General features: G+C 48.9%; 1 protein-coding gene across 1 annotated transcript in view; it reads right to left on the bottom strand.

The window, feature by feature from the left end:
* LOC132470953 (metabotropic glutamate receptor 4-like) overlaps positions 1 to 15,976 on the bottom strand; it is a 44,364-nt gene that overhangs the window by 1,881 nt on the left and 26,507 nt on the right. The window lies entirely within an intron of this gene.

The raw sequence follows: 15,976 nt of genomic DNA, 5'->3' as shown, positions 1-15,976 counted from the left end.
CACAAACAAACACACACACGCAGACATGTAGATAAACTCACACACTCTCACGCAACCACACACACACTCTCACACAGCCACACAGACACAAATACACGCACACAGACCACACACACACTCACACAGCCAGACACACATCCACATACACACAGTCTCTCACACACACAAAAACACACACACACTCACACTCGTCACACCCGTCTACACAGTAGGCTCATAGAGGAAAGGTTGACCACTGAAGCACAGAAGGGGTTCTTCCAGTGAGAATGGACAGTGGATTGAATGGGTGCTGAATGGGGACAGTCAGAATAGAGAGAGGTGCCTCTTTCCCTTTCTTCCAGTGGCAGAGCTCTGTCGCTCTCCCCAGCGGGCCCTCTCGTCTCCCCCGACTGCAGGAGTCAGAGAGGAGCGAGCGGGGCCCTGTTCACAGCGGGCACCGTGGGGGGCCCCAGTGGGGAGCCTGGGGGGGGGGGGGGGCAGGGTCAGGCTGCCAGCTGAGATGATGAGCGTTTCAGGGCTGTGATTAGGAGGTCATCCACTACCGCTCTCCTCCAATCACGCCTGGCCTGGGGAGCGAGAGAGCTTCAGGCTGTACTGGGGGTTGCTGGGGGTTTGTGGTCAGAGTGAGATCGGGAAGAAGGAAACAGTGAGGCTGGAATCAACAGGGATGTGTTGGCTACAAGGGTTGTGATTGGTGGCTCAGTTTAAGCCGGGGAAGAATCGCAATTTTTCCAGGACATCTAGTGAAAGTTGCAGGTCGCGAGAAATCGCAGTCCTAGGTTTAGGGCATTTAGCAGACGCTTTTATCCGAAGCGACCTACAATAAGTACATTCTTTCAGAAGGAAGAGAAACAACAATATATCTCTGTCGGTGCAGTAAGGATGTTCATAGAACCTAGTGGTAGGTAAGAGTCGGTGGAGGGTGAGGGGGGAGGCTACGCCGATTCTCGGTGCACCCTGAAGTCAGTGGTCTGCTGTCCTAGAGACCAGACGTGTGTTTCCCATGAGGGACGTCCCCGGTGACTCCCCTCAGTGCTCATGATGACCTGGGTAACGAGCGCAGCCGTAATCAATCCAACTTTAATGATCCAACGATTAATTCTGCTGCTCGATGACGCGGAAATGATGCGAGCAACGGGCTCTCCGTGAGAAACAACACGCATTTGGAGGATTTCCAGACCGAACCAAAGAGCGAAAGCGTTTCTTATTGGTCGATTCAGTATAGCTAAATACAGTATATAGTATGAATATATATACAGTATAGGTAAGACGCATGCTAGAACGATAAACAGCATCCTATTACTGCAGTAGGATACTTGAACCACTAACTTATTGAGAAGTAGTGGAAATAATATGCGCCTATAGATATGGCGTGGAACATAGACCTCCCTAGGCGACTCAGTGTTAACGCTAAGCTATGATACATGATATGTTATCCTATCACCAGCCGTCAAACACCATGGAACCAAAAGACACGATGCAGCAAAACAAAAGCCAAGTAATAAATTAACCTCCGCCCACATCCGCTGTCCTCCTACAGCCAATACACGGTTTGTTTGGTGGAGCAAACACGGGAAGAGGAAATCGTTTGAATCTCTCTAACGAAGAACTAACATCAGCTTAACAACGTCTCCGCAGCGTGGAAAAGTTTGAGCGGACAAAGTAAACGGTAAACATTCATGTATCACTTTTCCAACCAGAGGCCACTCAAAGCTCTTTACAATTCTGCCTCACATTCACCCATCAATGCACGCATTCACGCACCGACGGCGATGTCAGCCACGCAAGGCGACAGCCAGCTCGTCAGGAGCAGTGAGGGTGAAATGACTCGCTCAGGGACGCCTCGACACTCGGCTAGGAGGCGCCGGGGATCGAACCAGCAACCTTCCGGCTACCAGCCAACCCGCTCTGCCTCCTGAGTCACATGCCGTCCTCAAAACATAAAGTGTGTTCAAGACGGTGACAGTGTGCGTCCCGGCGGTGTGTGTTGATTCAGTAAACAGCAGGTGGGCCGGGGGGGGGGCTCTTGGTAATCATACAGAGTGTGTCTGCCCTGATGACGATGTATGGAAGGGGCTTCGTACCGCCGCTGGGATGGGATCCTAATGAAAAAACACTATGGAGATTTCCCTCTGGAGGGCCCCGCCTCTGCAGCGCGCTGCATTCATTACCACAGACAGCAGGCCTGCAGGCACACACACACACACACGCACACACACTGAGCGAGACACATATACATCCATACACAAGGACACACACACATACACAGCTAGACAAACACAAACACAGACCTAGACACAGACACACACAGAAATACACACACAGACATACACATAGACAGACAGACCTAGACACACAAACAGACAGCCCTAGACACACACAGACATACACAAACACTCACACACACACACACACACACACACACACAAACAGATACACAGAGCGAGACACATATACATCCATACACAAGGACACACACACATACACAGCTAGACAAACACAAACACAGACCTAGACACACAAACACAGAAATACACACACAGACATACACATAGACAGACAGACCGAGACACACAAACAGACAGCCCTAGACACACACACAGAACTAGACACAAACACTCACACACACACACGCTCACAATACACAAACACACACACACTCACCGAGACAAACACACGCACCTAGACAAACACACACACACACACACACACACACACACACACACACACACACACAGCTACAGTAGGCTGAGTTAATAATAATAAATCTTTATGAAAGGTCACACACGGCGCTGTCGCCCCGTCTCCACCTCAAAGTCCTCTGGGGCGCGGAGTCCACTAAGCGGCTCAATTACAGCACAAGATTCAATTATTCATCTCCTCATTACCCTACGCCAGGTGCCAATCACCGCAGCAGACGAGCAGTGTGTGACACGACCCCGCCGACCTACCGGCCCAGGGCCCCGTCCAGTCCCGAAACTTCAGGACCCCGGATCAGGGACTCTGCCATTGCCGGGGCCCCCGTTGTATCCCCCTACCAGAGGAATGTTAAATGGCCTGCGTTTAAACGGCGCTTTTTCTAACCAGTAACCACTAGCTCAATGCGCTTTACAATATCACCTCACATTCACCCATTCATGCACACAGTCACACACTGACGGCGGTGTCAACAACGCAGGGCGACAGCCAGCTCGTCGGGAGAAGTCAGGGTGAGGTGTCTTGCTCAGGGACACTTCGACACTCAGCTAGGATGAGCCGGGGATCGAACTAGCGACCCTCCGGTTGCCAGCCAGCCCGCTCTACCTCCTGAGCCACATGCCGCGCCGCCATCAGTGTGTGAGAAGGAGAAGGCTCCCTGATTGGGAGGTAATTAAAGGGACTGGTTGTAATTAAAGCACTAATGCTCCTAATCTCCTCCTCTGCTGCTACGGCAACGCAACCAGGCCCGGCACCGCTGGAGACGCTGCTGCTCAGGCGCGGTGCCTCCGTCGACGTCAACATCGCTCACTACCTGCGTGACGCCTCTGAAGGTAACCGATGGAGAGAACAGAGCTACTGGGGGATGTTCGAGTTCCATTCCCAGTAGGGCTTGGTCTTGCTCTTCGTTCCTATCCTCACCTATGGTCATGAGGGCTGGGTGATGACCGAAAGGACGAGATCGCGGGCACAAGCGGCCGAGATGAGTTTTCTCAGAAGGGTGGCTGGCGTCTCCCTTAGAGCCGGATTAGAGCCGCTGCTCCTTTACTTAGAAAGGAGTCAGCTGAGGTGGTTCGGGCATCTGGTAAGGATGCCCACTGGGCGCCTTCCTTGGGAGGTGTTTCAGGCACGTCCAGTGGGGAGGAGACCTCGGGGAAGACACAGGACTAGGTGGAGAGATTATATCTCAACATTGGCCTGGGAACGCCTCGGGATCCCCCCGTCAGAGCTGGTCAATGTGGCCCGGGAAAGGGAAGTCTGGGGCCCCCTGCTTGAGCTGCTCCCCCCGCGACCCGACCCCGGATAAGCGGATGACGATGAGGATGAGGAGGATGAGGAATTGCTTCGATATCGATTCAATAATACGTGCAGATGACAAAAATACCTAAATATTCAAAATGCATCCATCAAAATGAATCAACCATTTCATTGTGCTTTAACTAGCAAAAAGGGAATGCACCATTGTATAGTGTTGTTCCTGAGCTAAATTTGCAGCATAAAAGTAATAATCATAACATGGACAAATGTTAAAGGGCATGTACATTTGGGCATACTAGCTTCTAGATTACAATGACTGAGTATGCTTCTACTTTTTTTGGGGGGGAAATAATCGATTTCAAAAAAATTCTGAATCGAGAATCGAGCACAAATAAATTGAAGTGCATTGATGAATCGATTTTTTTACCAAGCCCTAATTCCCAGGCATCTATGTCCAGTCTTTCTACCCATGGGAGGAATCCACATTTTAGATTCCAAACATTACTTTTATTCTCAAATTATTATTTGTATTATTTTTTATTATTTTTGACCAGCAAGAGTCCGATGCCACAGAACGTACAAACGAACAGCATTGTTTTTTTTGGACCAGTTGTCAGTGTAAACACTTAACAACTGATGCGTCACGTTCACCTTGTCATGCACATATTCACACACCGACGGCGGTGTCAACCCTGCAAGGGAGTGGCTCGTTGGGAGCAGGCTGGGGTTATTTGTCTTGGACCCCCCAGGACTCTAGGAGACACACTGAAGGGGTCACTGATTTACAATCGGGATTTTAATTGAAATCCTGTTTAGAGAAACAACATGAATGTCTATTGAACGGTCTGTCAAGGACTCACTGCGCTCTAGGGAAATACAATCACAATTACCTTGACATCGAAGAAAATGTCATTTCTCGTATTACTACATAAGAAAAAAAGGTCAGAATCTACCCATTACTGTTGTTCTTTTAAAAAGAAAGAATTTTTTATTTAACCTTTCCAACTTCCTAACAGAGTCAATAATACGGGGCGTGCGTTAAATTGTTATCAACCTCTCTCTGCTTAAAGCGCTCCTTCTGTCCGTCCGAATCCTCATTAACGTCTCACTCTGTGGCCTGATGTATAATTCAAACTCTGCCCTATGATACCGACACGTTCCACGGCAACATTTAAAAACGCGCTAAGATCAACCCCGGTTCCGAACCCCAGCCGCAGACAGATCAGAAAAACAAGATACCTGCGCTCCTGGCGTCACGGTTACTAATCAGAACAAAAAGAACCAACAACAAGCAGTTTGTTGAACAAGCAGCACCCTACAAGAGGGCACCCTGCCTCCCAGGGCCCCCCCCCCCCCCCCCCCCCCCACATCCCACCATCAAAGGCAAAGGTGCAAATGATGATAAGGGGAATCATGTCTGGCTGCATTTGCATACCTAATGAAGCCTTCCCTCTTGAGTCCCTGACGGCGTCAGTGGATCTGAGCCCAGTCAGCTCTTCTGAGCCCTCCCGGAGAGCGTTGGTGCAGGTTGGTCCTCTGAATGAACCAGCACGCACACGCCACTCCTCTGTAGCTGCAGCTGCATCTATTACTGCGACCATGAGGTCACCAGGCATCCGCTACACACTCTAACCCAAAGGGATTCAGGCGGAGATATCAACATACGAATCCACTACCATGAGGTCACCAAGGAGTCACTACACACTCTAACCCAAAGGGATTCAGGCGGAGATATCAACATACGAATCCACTACCATGAGGTCACCAAGGAGTCACTACTGTGACGCCCTGCCCCTCTCTCTGCCTATTGGTTGTGGGTGGAGATTGGGAAAGGGCGTCAGGCCAATTGGCCACACCTGTGGGGGGATAGGGATCCAGAGATTTAAGGGCTGGGTAGCCATGTGTTGACTCTCTTTGTTGCTGCTTCTAGGCTGGGCGCTGGGCTCCGTCTTCCACCCGCCATGTGGTTTTAAGTATCATCCCTTTTGTTTAACTATAATTGCTTATGTTTACTTTAACGAGTAAAAACGGGTTACTAATAAACTAGTTTCTCTTTATGTCATGTGTGGACTCCCTTTGTTTTGCCACTACCTGACCCGGTGTGTGACACTACACACTCTAACCCAAAGGGATTCAGGCGGAGATATCAACATCCGTATCCACTACCATGAGGTCACCAAGAAGCCGCTACACACTTTTTCTCGAAGGGTTCGGATACGGAGTTCGGATACGGCACAGGAACGGTTCAGCGTTTCGCTCAAGGAGGTCTTCACAGAGGATGTCCTGGGCTCTAGAGACTGAGGATTTAGCACCGAACGAAGTGTATGGACATACCACCGGCTGGTTATGATAATCATATCGTTAGCCTCATAGCATAATTGAGTCACATATTAAGGTTCACCTTGGATTTAGTGTCAAAATGCCTAGCGTCAAATAGATTACTTTGGCAGAAAGTGATTATGGAATGTAAAAGCACTCTGATTGGTTAAGGATATAGCCAATGAGGCTATTAGGAGGGAGTTTAGGAGTTAGGAGAGTAGAGTTTGGTTAGGAGAGTAGGATTTAGGAGTTAGGAGAGTAGAGTTTGGTTAGATATCAGAATTTGGCCAAAATAAGCCCTCGGCAATTAGGCAATTATCTCTTTCTGCATATAACGATATGCAGAAAGAGAGATGATAATTATAATTTCTTAGTCTTAAGGCATGAACTCAACCGTATCGTTTGATAGCCTCGATTGTGCAATCAGAGAGCTGGATAGCAGCAAGCTAACCCTTGCTAAGCTAACTCCTGTTAGGCTACACAAAAATGTGCTTTAGGTAAGGTCCCGTTGTCCTCGTTATCACCGCGGTGGGTCTGGTACGGGTCTGCTCTCTCGTCTCTTGGATTCAACCATTTTTCCTCAATCTCGTAAGTTCCACAGTATTACACCCTAGTGTGTCTCTCCTCGCTTAACCGATCGTATTTCTTTCATACACGCACAGACCTAGACATACACACACATTCACATACACCTAGACTCACACACAGACCTAGACATACACACACACACACACACACACACACACACACACACATACCTAGACACACACACTCTCACAGACACACACACACACACACACACACAGACCTAGACGCACACACACACACAAAGACCTAGACACATACACACACACACATACACAGACCTAGACACACAAACACACACATACGCACACAGACCTAGACACACACACACACACACACAAACCTAGGCAGACGCACTCACACACACACGCACACACACATCCACACACAAAGATAGACACACACACACACACACACAAAGATAGACCCACACACACACACACACACACAGATCTAGACACATTTCCTCTGACCAGGTGTGCCGCTATGATCACAGCGGTGTTGTATACCCAGCAATGCACCACCAACATCAAACCCCCATCATCCACTCTCTCTCCATCGCGACTCCGTCCCCACGACAGCCACGTCTACCTGGAGGCATCCACAAGCCTTTGAATGAAAAGGTCTCCCTGCTATTAACAAATAACAATCACCTCGGTAGCTATGCTAATGCGTTGGTACACCTTCATAGAGGCGGTGTTTAGACCCGGCAGCTATGGACCGTGTCAGGGCCACGCAACACAGCAGAGGTAGGCCCCAGCGCTGCATAATTACACAGAGCTAATGCTATATTTAAGAGAAGGCCTGACTGTCAAGTTCAGCAGGCTTCAGTTCAGCGAAAGGACAACAGTGTGTGTGTGTGTGTCTGCGTGGGAGGGTGTTTGAATGTGTGTGTGTGTTTGTTCAGGTATGTGGGTGTGTGTGTCTGCGTGGGAGTGTGTGTGTATGCTTGCGTGTGTGTGTGTCTGCCAGTGTCTGTGTGTGTGTGTGGGTGTGCTCGATAAATAGGAAGTGACGGACAGGCTCGCAGCCACGTCGGGGCCAATCATCACTTATCCCGCCCACCTTGTTGTAATCGACATCCCGGCCGCCCCCACCAATCACTACCAATCACCGCGCTAAGTGGGAGCGTTTCAATCAGCGTGCTCCCTCTCAGAGCACGTACCCTTCTTGACCAGAGAGGCTAGGAAGGACTGCAGGTCGGCCAATGGGTCCATCTCAACATTAATGCAGATTAAAATCGCCATCTTTTTCAAATCAGTTATCGTCTTCTCTCATGTAAATACGTGCGGCATGTGGCCCAGGAGGCAGAGCGGGCCGGCTGGTAACCGGAAAGGTTGCTAGTTCGATCCCCGGCTCCTCCTAGCGTCTGAGTGTCGAGGTGTCCCTGAGCGAGACGCCTCACCCCGACTGCTCCCGGCGAGCTGGCTCTCGCCCTGCGTGGTTGACTCCACCGTCGGTGTAGTTTGAATGTGTGCGTGAACGGGTGAATGTTAGGCAACTCTGTAGAGCGCTTTGAGTGGCCGCTGGTTAGAAAAAGCGCTTCATACATGCAGTCCGTTTACCATAAATAAACATTGCATTTCGTGACACTGTCACATGACTCCCCCAGGCGTTTGAGGCCGCCTCCCCCCTCAGAGTGGAGGGCCGGCCCCTAAGAGGGTGATGTATAATTCAGACCCCTGCAGCTGGCTGGACGCCCCCCCCCCCCCCCCCCTGTCCGAGGAGAGGGAGGGCGATGTGGTGGTGTTAGGGGAGCCGCTGGGGAGAACTCTACTATGCATGGAGATCTCCCGTGGTCGGCCTCCTTTATGTGAAGCTGCGCGGGAACAGTATGGAGGTCGATTTGTGTCTTTATTATGCAATCAAAAATAATAGGTTTGAGAGCAAAACTTTCCACGCTGCAATCAAAAAATAGGTTTGAGAGCAAAACTTTCCACGCTGCAATCAAAAAATAGATTGGAGAGCAAAACTATCGACGCTGCAATCAAAAAATGTTTTATTGCAAGATAAATTAATTTGACAAAAAAAATATTAATGGGAATCCAAAAGTTTTGTTTGCAAACCCAAAAGTTTTGTTTGCAAATCCAAAAGTTTTGTTTGCGAATCCAAAAGTTTTGTTTGCGAACCAAAAAGCTTTGTTTGCGAATCCTAAAGTTTTGCTTGCGAATCCAAAAGCTTTGCTTGCTGTTGAGCTGAATCTCGTGGGCGGGACCTACGCCGAAAGATGTAAGACACGTCTCTATTGGCCAGTCTCGATTGGAGTGACAGCTTGGCAACATCCACAGTTAGTAACGAGAGAGGGAGTTCTATTTCATGTAGGCTACGCCGTCTAGGCTTCGCCTTATGGGCTTGTCCCGTGCGCGCGCTTGCGAGCCCTGAAAATTCCGTAGGCCTCCCTGTCAGCCGACAAGGAGACCATGGCAGAGGAGAGCAGGGCGATGTTGTTGACCGACGCCGCGGATTGAGAGGCACAATCGAACACCCTGTCCGTCAGGCCGACAATCTGCTTCTGGAGGCGGTCGGGGGGCAGCGGCTTTTCGGATGTTGCCAAGCTGTCACTCCGATCGAGACTGGCCAATAGAGACGTGTCTTACATCTTTCGGCGTAGGTCCCGCCCACGAGATTCAGCTCAACAGCAAGCAAAGCTTTTGGATTCGCAAGCAAAACTTTAGGATTCGCAAACAAAACTTTTTGATTCGCAAACAAAACTTTCGGATTCGCAAACAAAACTTTCGGATTTGCAAACAAAACTTTTGGATTCCCATTAATAATTTTTTTATCACATTAATTTATCTTGCAATACATATTTTTTTTATTGCAGTGTCGATAGTTTTGCTCTCAAATCTATTTTTTGATTGCAGTGTGGAAAGTTTTGCTCTCAAACCAATTTTTTGATTGCAGTGTGGAAAGTTTTGCTCTCAAACCTATTATTTTTGATTGCATAATAAAGACACAAATCTACCTCCATAGAACAGGGCTTTAGGCTGTACTAGTTAGACATAGTTAGTGGTTACCCGTGGTTCAGGCTGACCCACTGGTTATGAATTAGGTCATTATGATATATGCTATGCGTCACTCAGTAACCATGGTTATTGATTTAATATGGTGACCGCTGGTTACACGCAGTTAGCAGTTACACATGGTTAACTAGTTAATAGTGAGCACACTAAATAGTTACACATGGTTAATGGTTACACGTGGTTAAAAGTTACACGGTTAATAGTTACACGCGGTTTCTTGTAACCAACGGCAACGAAAAGAGTCTCCTCTTTAGGAGTCTGGAGGATGTGAGCGGAGTCACTGAGCAGGATGATGGAAGGGGGGGGGGGGGGGGGGGGTGTAAGGGTAGGGCGGGGTCATGAACTCTATAGCTCACGAGGGCTGTGGCTGCCCCTGACGCTGCAGACAGCGAAAAGTTTCCCTTTGTTAGCGTCAGGCTAAGCATGATGACATAACAAAGCAGGTTGTCGGGTTTTCTACGGCGACGCTAATGCTATGCTAACTCTACGCTAACACTACGCTGGGTCTATGAACAACACCAACAACGAAAGACAAAGCCGTCGTCGAAGAATGATGGAGACCTCGGTGTCTGCTGCTGTTGTTGTTGTTGTTGTTGTGGTTTTTCATAGTCCCAGCGTAGCATTAGCGTAGAATTAGCATAGCATTAGCATAGCATTAGCATCACCGGGCTATGGAGATGCTAATGCTATGTCGGGACTATGAACAACCACAACAACAACAACAACAGACACAGCCATCATAGGAGAATGCCATAGCATTAGAGTCACCGGGCTACGGCCACGCTGGGACTTTGAACAACAATAGCAACAACATCAACAACAAGAGACGCCGCCGCCCAGGGAGAGCGATGTTCCTGGGTGTCGGTACCCATACAGGCACTGGGATGCAGGGTTTTAAATTGCTTCGCCAGGATAGAAAATCGACTGCTTTCTCGGCGCAGGCCAGGTTAGCGAGGGTGTGGCGTGTCGCGTGAATCGCGGTGCGAGACAGATGTGTGCTTCACTTCTCTGCGTCGCTCGCGTGCAAAGTGCTACACACGGCCAGCAATTAGCACAATTAGCCTAACGAGCCTCACCTACGTTTACCCTTGCCAGGGCAATTTAAAAATCTATTTTTTTAATTATATATATTTTTCTCCAAGAGCTGAATTCCATTTCCAACTTTTGCGCTTTAGTTTGTAATTATCGCTAGGCTGAATCTCATTTAGAATTAAGAAGCTCAATGTGCAGATTAACCACGTCTCACTGTAGAATAAACACCGCGTACTAAACACTTTGACATTCATGTGCTTTTTAATACAGAACCAGAACTCCATATTTTTTGAGTGCAGTAATAGTTTCCTCTCCTGGAACAATCAAAATGTTCAATGAACAACGAGAATATGCATGTAATTGTAGGTCTACATTCTGTTTCTGTAGGTAAACCACTGCAGACTGTTGTATAGGACAATGTCATATTATAATGCTGATCCTTTTAAAGACCGAGCTCTCCTTAATACATGGAGAGAGAAAGAGAAAGAGAGAGTGAGAGTGAGAGTGAGAGTGAGAGAGTAATAGTGAGAGAGAGACAGAGACAGAGACAGAGACAGAGAGAGAGAGAGAGAGAGAGAGAGAGAAAGAAAGAAAGAAAGAAAGAAAGAAAGAAAGAAAGAAAGAAAGAAAGAGACAGAGAGAGCTAGAGAGGAACGGAGAGAGAGAGACAGAGCTGAGACAGGAAGAGAGAGAGGCAAAAGAAGCGAGCGTCCCTAGCGATGCCGCCCGTCCATCCAGTCAAATGTCCCGTCCCGCGGGGCCGGTGATAAACCTCTGAACACGCCACAGACCTTTCACAGTATTTCCATCTCTCAAATTTGACCTTTTTATTTTTTGACATTCATTCTCACCGAGAGACGCCGTGGTGGACGGCATGGGGCCAATAATGCTTTACACCCCCCCTCCCCCCACAGACACCTCCACCCTCCACGGGCACCTCCACCCATCGTCATGATGACGGCTGGGGGAGGGGGGGGAGGAGAGGCAGGTCGCCCCCACCTGGCCTTGTCAAACTATATGTAACATAATGTTGTGCAGACGGAGCAGGGATTGGGGGGGGGGGGGGGGGGGGGGGGGTGGGATGATGCCGGACGTGGGGGTTGGAGGGGGGTGATGTTGGGGGTGATGATGGGGGCGTGGGGGGGGGGGGGGGCTGCACAGTTGAGTGAATCTCTTGCTGCACGTTGTGTGTTTTTTTTTCGGTGTATTACATTCAGATTTCTTATGTAAAACAAATTCTAACACCAACTTTAAGGCAGGGTCATAAAATAATGAAGCATTTGCATATTGCACTTTGAGATTCTTGAATATAAAGTGCAGTATAAATAAAATGTATTATTATTATTATTATTATTATATATAATGTATGTATGCAAATGAACACAAAATATTGAATATTAAAGGGAGTGACCCAGACAGGAACTGTATTTACTGGTTAGTAGTTTGTTTCAGCCTTCATCCAAAGTGACATACAGTGAATTCCGATGCATGTCATTACGGAGCAGGGCTTAGATAGTGAATATAATGACAGGTCATTAAGGAGCAGAAGGGGGTTAGACAGAAGTGAACAAGTCATTAAGGAGCAGGTAGGGGTTGGACACTACAGAGACAGGTCATTGAGGAGCAGGTAGGGGTTAGACAGTAGAGAGACAGGTCATTAAGGAGCAGGTAGGGGTTGGACAGTACAGAGACAGGTCATTGAGGAGCAGGTAGGGGTTAGACAGTACAGAGACAGGTCATTGAGGAGCAGGTAGGGGTTAGACAGTACAGAGACAGGTCATTGAGGAGCAGGTAGGGGTTAGACAGTACAGAGACAGGTCATTGAGGACCAGGTAGGGGTTAGACAGTAGATAGACAGGTCATTAAGGAGCAGGTAGGGGTTAGACAGTACAGAGACAGGTCATTAAGGAGCAGGTAGGGGTTAGACAGTACAGAGACAGGTCATTGAGGAGCAGGTAGGGTGTATGGCATCAGACTCAAGGAAGAGTGAAGGTGACGCTGTTGACATTGGGAATCGAACCCAGTGCCTTTTGGCTGGGAGTTGAACAACTTCACCACGGTCAGACCCTGTTATGTTTCGTTCTATCAACTATTAAGAACTTGAGGATTTCTCTTGGTTATTAATCGTTTTATAGCACTGTGATTCAGCTGTTTCCTGATGCCTATCCGCGCTTTATCGGATTTATGTCATTGTTTTTATCTTTGTACGCTCCGAGGCCCACTCTCATTTAATCATAAGTGTTTTTTGCAGGGGTGAACAAGTTTCCGTCTCAAATATTCTGTTTCTGACGTTCGGTTATTAATCTGCGCTGTCCAGAGCCTCTCTCCCCTCTTACAGACGCGTCACAGGGACATCCTCTTCTGCTCCCTGCACCCCTCAGATTCATCAGCACACAGACCTTCAGAGCCCCAAGAAGCAAGCCTGAAAACAGAACGGTCTGAAGGAGCGAGAGAGAACAATAAGTGCGTACATTAAGCGCCAGGACGTACAGTAGACGATAAATGCATAAATTAAGTTCAAGGATGTACAACATACAAAAAGTGCGTAAGAGGTGTGTCTATGTAGAGTCTAACTTCTTCTTGTGGTCGTTGTCGTTCTACTTCTTGTCATGCTCTTGGTCTTACCGTTAACCGGCAGACGGACGCCAGGAAGTACAAGAGCGGAGATTGAGTTTCATGTGATGAAAGTCACAACTTTTCTCGGTTTTGGGACCTCAGTGGTGGAACGAGCTCCCTGCCGTTCTCAGGACCGCAGAGTCGTTCACTATCTTCCGAAAAAGACTCCAGACTCACCTGTTCAGAGTCCACCTCGACTCTGCATAGCCACCCTCCCCCTTCTGGCCACCATTGTATATTGTATTGTATTGTGTTGCATTGTATTATATATATATACTTAACTGTGTAGCAACTGCAGTAGCTGCTATCATTGCTGTAACACGGGCCTAGCGATTGTTCTACTTGCACTTGGTTCTGTGAACATCCTTACTGTACCGACAGCGATATATTGTTGCACTTCTTATGACAAATGTACTTACTGTAAGTCGCTTTGGATAAAAGCTAAATGCCCTAAATGTAAATGTGATAACACTACGACCCAGGATCCTCTCCTCTCTCTCTCTCTGCCGGACCACCGAGGCCTCCCACACCCCTCTCAAGAGGAGGTCCTCCCCGCTGAGAACGAGATGCTTTCCTCACTGAGAACCCCCATGCCTCTCGCCCACAATGCATCAGAAATCAGCGCCTCCGCTGTCACGCGGATGCCTGCTGCGGGCCGAGGGCTGAGCAGCATGTTTTGATGCTCCAATCAGAAGCCCTCGGTCCGGTTGAAACCTGAGACTGATTGGGAGGATGGAGGCCTCTTACCCCCCCCGCCCCACGGCGATTTAGTCCTGCTCTCCGGAGTAGAGCGGACAGGAAGTCAGGTCTCTGCTTCTTGTTGTCGACTTCCTCCTCCTCTCTGCTCGTTACCGCAACGACCAAAAGCAAATGCCGCTCCTAATTGGTGTGATTAGAATCGAGCCCAGGTGAATGCGGTTTGGCTTTGTGCTTGTTTTAAAACATGATGAGCTAACCTTTAGCTCAATTATGCTGTGTCATTAGCAGCACCCATTAAACCCCCCCCCCCAATATTAACCTTGGCTCAGACAGTACGTGCTCATTAATGCAAATTAGGGTGATGCATCTTTACCCTCGCTACCCAAGTAGAGCAGGATATGTCTGTCGCTCAGGTTATTTAAAATATTTTGGTGGGGTTCGGTTTTTTTTAATGTTATTCATTTCAGGCGTTAAGCGGCAGATAAGAATATACCCTATTTTCCGGAAAGGAATTGAAAAGTTATTATACACTGGCAGCTTCTAAATGACAGCGTCTGGGGAGGAGAGAGGACAGATAGCAGAGAGCTGTAAGAGAGACAGAGTGCAGCCCAGCCATCACAGCTCTGAACCTCACCCTGGCTCGCTGCCGGGTGCGATGCCCACTTCGTTAGCTCCTGGCTCATGGGTTGAGTCAGCACGTCTCATGACCCATGTCAACAGCTATGAAACAACCGTGAGATCTAATGGTTAAAAACAACATGGCCGTCCCCTTAGCATGAACCTCTACACTCACATCCGTACAAACAGACCTGGGTCAGAATCTCCCAGCATGCATCAGCGCTCCCCCTCCACTAAAAGCCCCCCGTTCCCCCGGCGGCGGACCTCGGACTGGTAACGGGGTCGTGGCCCCCCTGACCCAGCTGGCCTTTCGCTATTTCCGTCCGTCACGAGCGTGCGCAGGTGTGTGTACCGCCGCACCGTGTTCCTCTCCTCTTCCCTTTCATCTCCTTCCACCAATGAGAAGAGTCCATCTGCGGTGACCCCCATGAGCATCTCCACTGACCCCCGCCGCCCCCTTACTGAAACCAAACATGGGGACGTGTGTGTGTGTGTGTTTGTGTCTTTATGTCTGTGTGTGCGTGTGTGTGTGTGTGTGTGTGTGTGTATGTACGTTTGAATGCGTGTGTGTATTCCTGAGTGTGTGTTTGTGTGTTTTTGTGCATTTGTGTGTGTGTGTGTGTGTGTGTGTGTGTCACTGTCAGTGTGTGTGTGTCAGTCTCAGTATGTGTGTATGTGTGTGCGTGTGCGTGTGTCTGCATTCGTGTGTGTGTACGTGCGTGCCAGTGTGTGTGTGTGTGTGTGTGTGTGTGTGTGAGCGTCAGCTGCAAACAGAACTTGCAGAGTAACTACAGCGGACCGATGGCTGAACATCCCCCCCACCCCCTCAGACCCAGCCATGCGTGCCAGACACTAACTACAAAGACCAACGTACGTACTGCTGAGGACGCACCTGGGTGACCCCGGACCCCTTTGCCAGGAGAAGGATTTGTGGAGTTACCCATGATGCATCGTTGATGGTCGGGAGTGTACTCCTGTATGTGTGTGTGGCGATCGAGTGGTCAACCCTACTGGGGGACTGGGGGAAATGTCCTGGTTTGGCAGCTGTTACCACTGCCAGGAGAGGGATGTGTGGAGTTACCCATGATGCATCATTGATGGTCGGGAGTGTACTTGTGTGTGTTGTGTAA

This window comes from Gadus macrocephalus, chromosome 13 (genome assembly GCF_031168955.1).
Source record: "Gadus macrocephalus chromosome 13, ASM3116895v1".
Taxonomy (NCBI): Eukaryota; Metazoa; Chordata; class Actinopteri; order Gadiformes; family Gadidae; genus Gadus; species Gadus macrocephalus.
The sequence above is the reverse complement of the archived record's forward strand: the minus strand, read 5'-3'. Positions and strand labels throughout refer to the sequence as shown.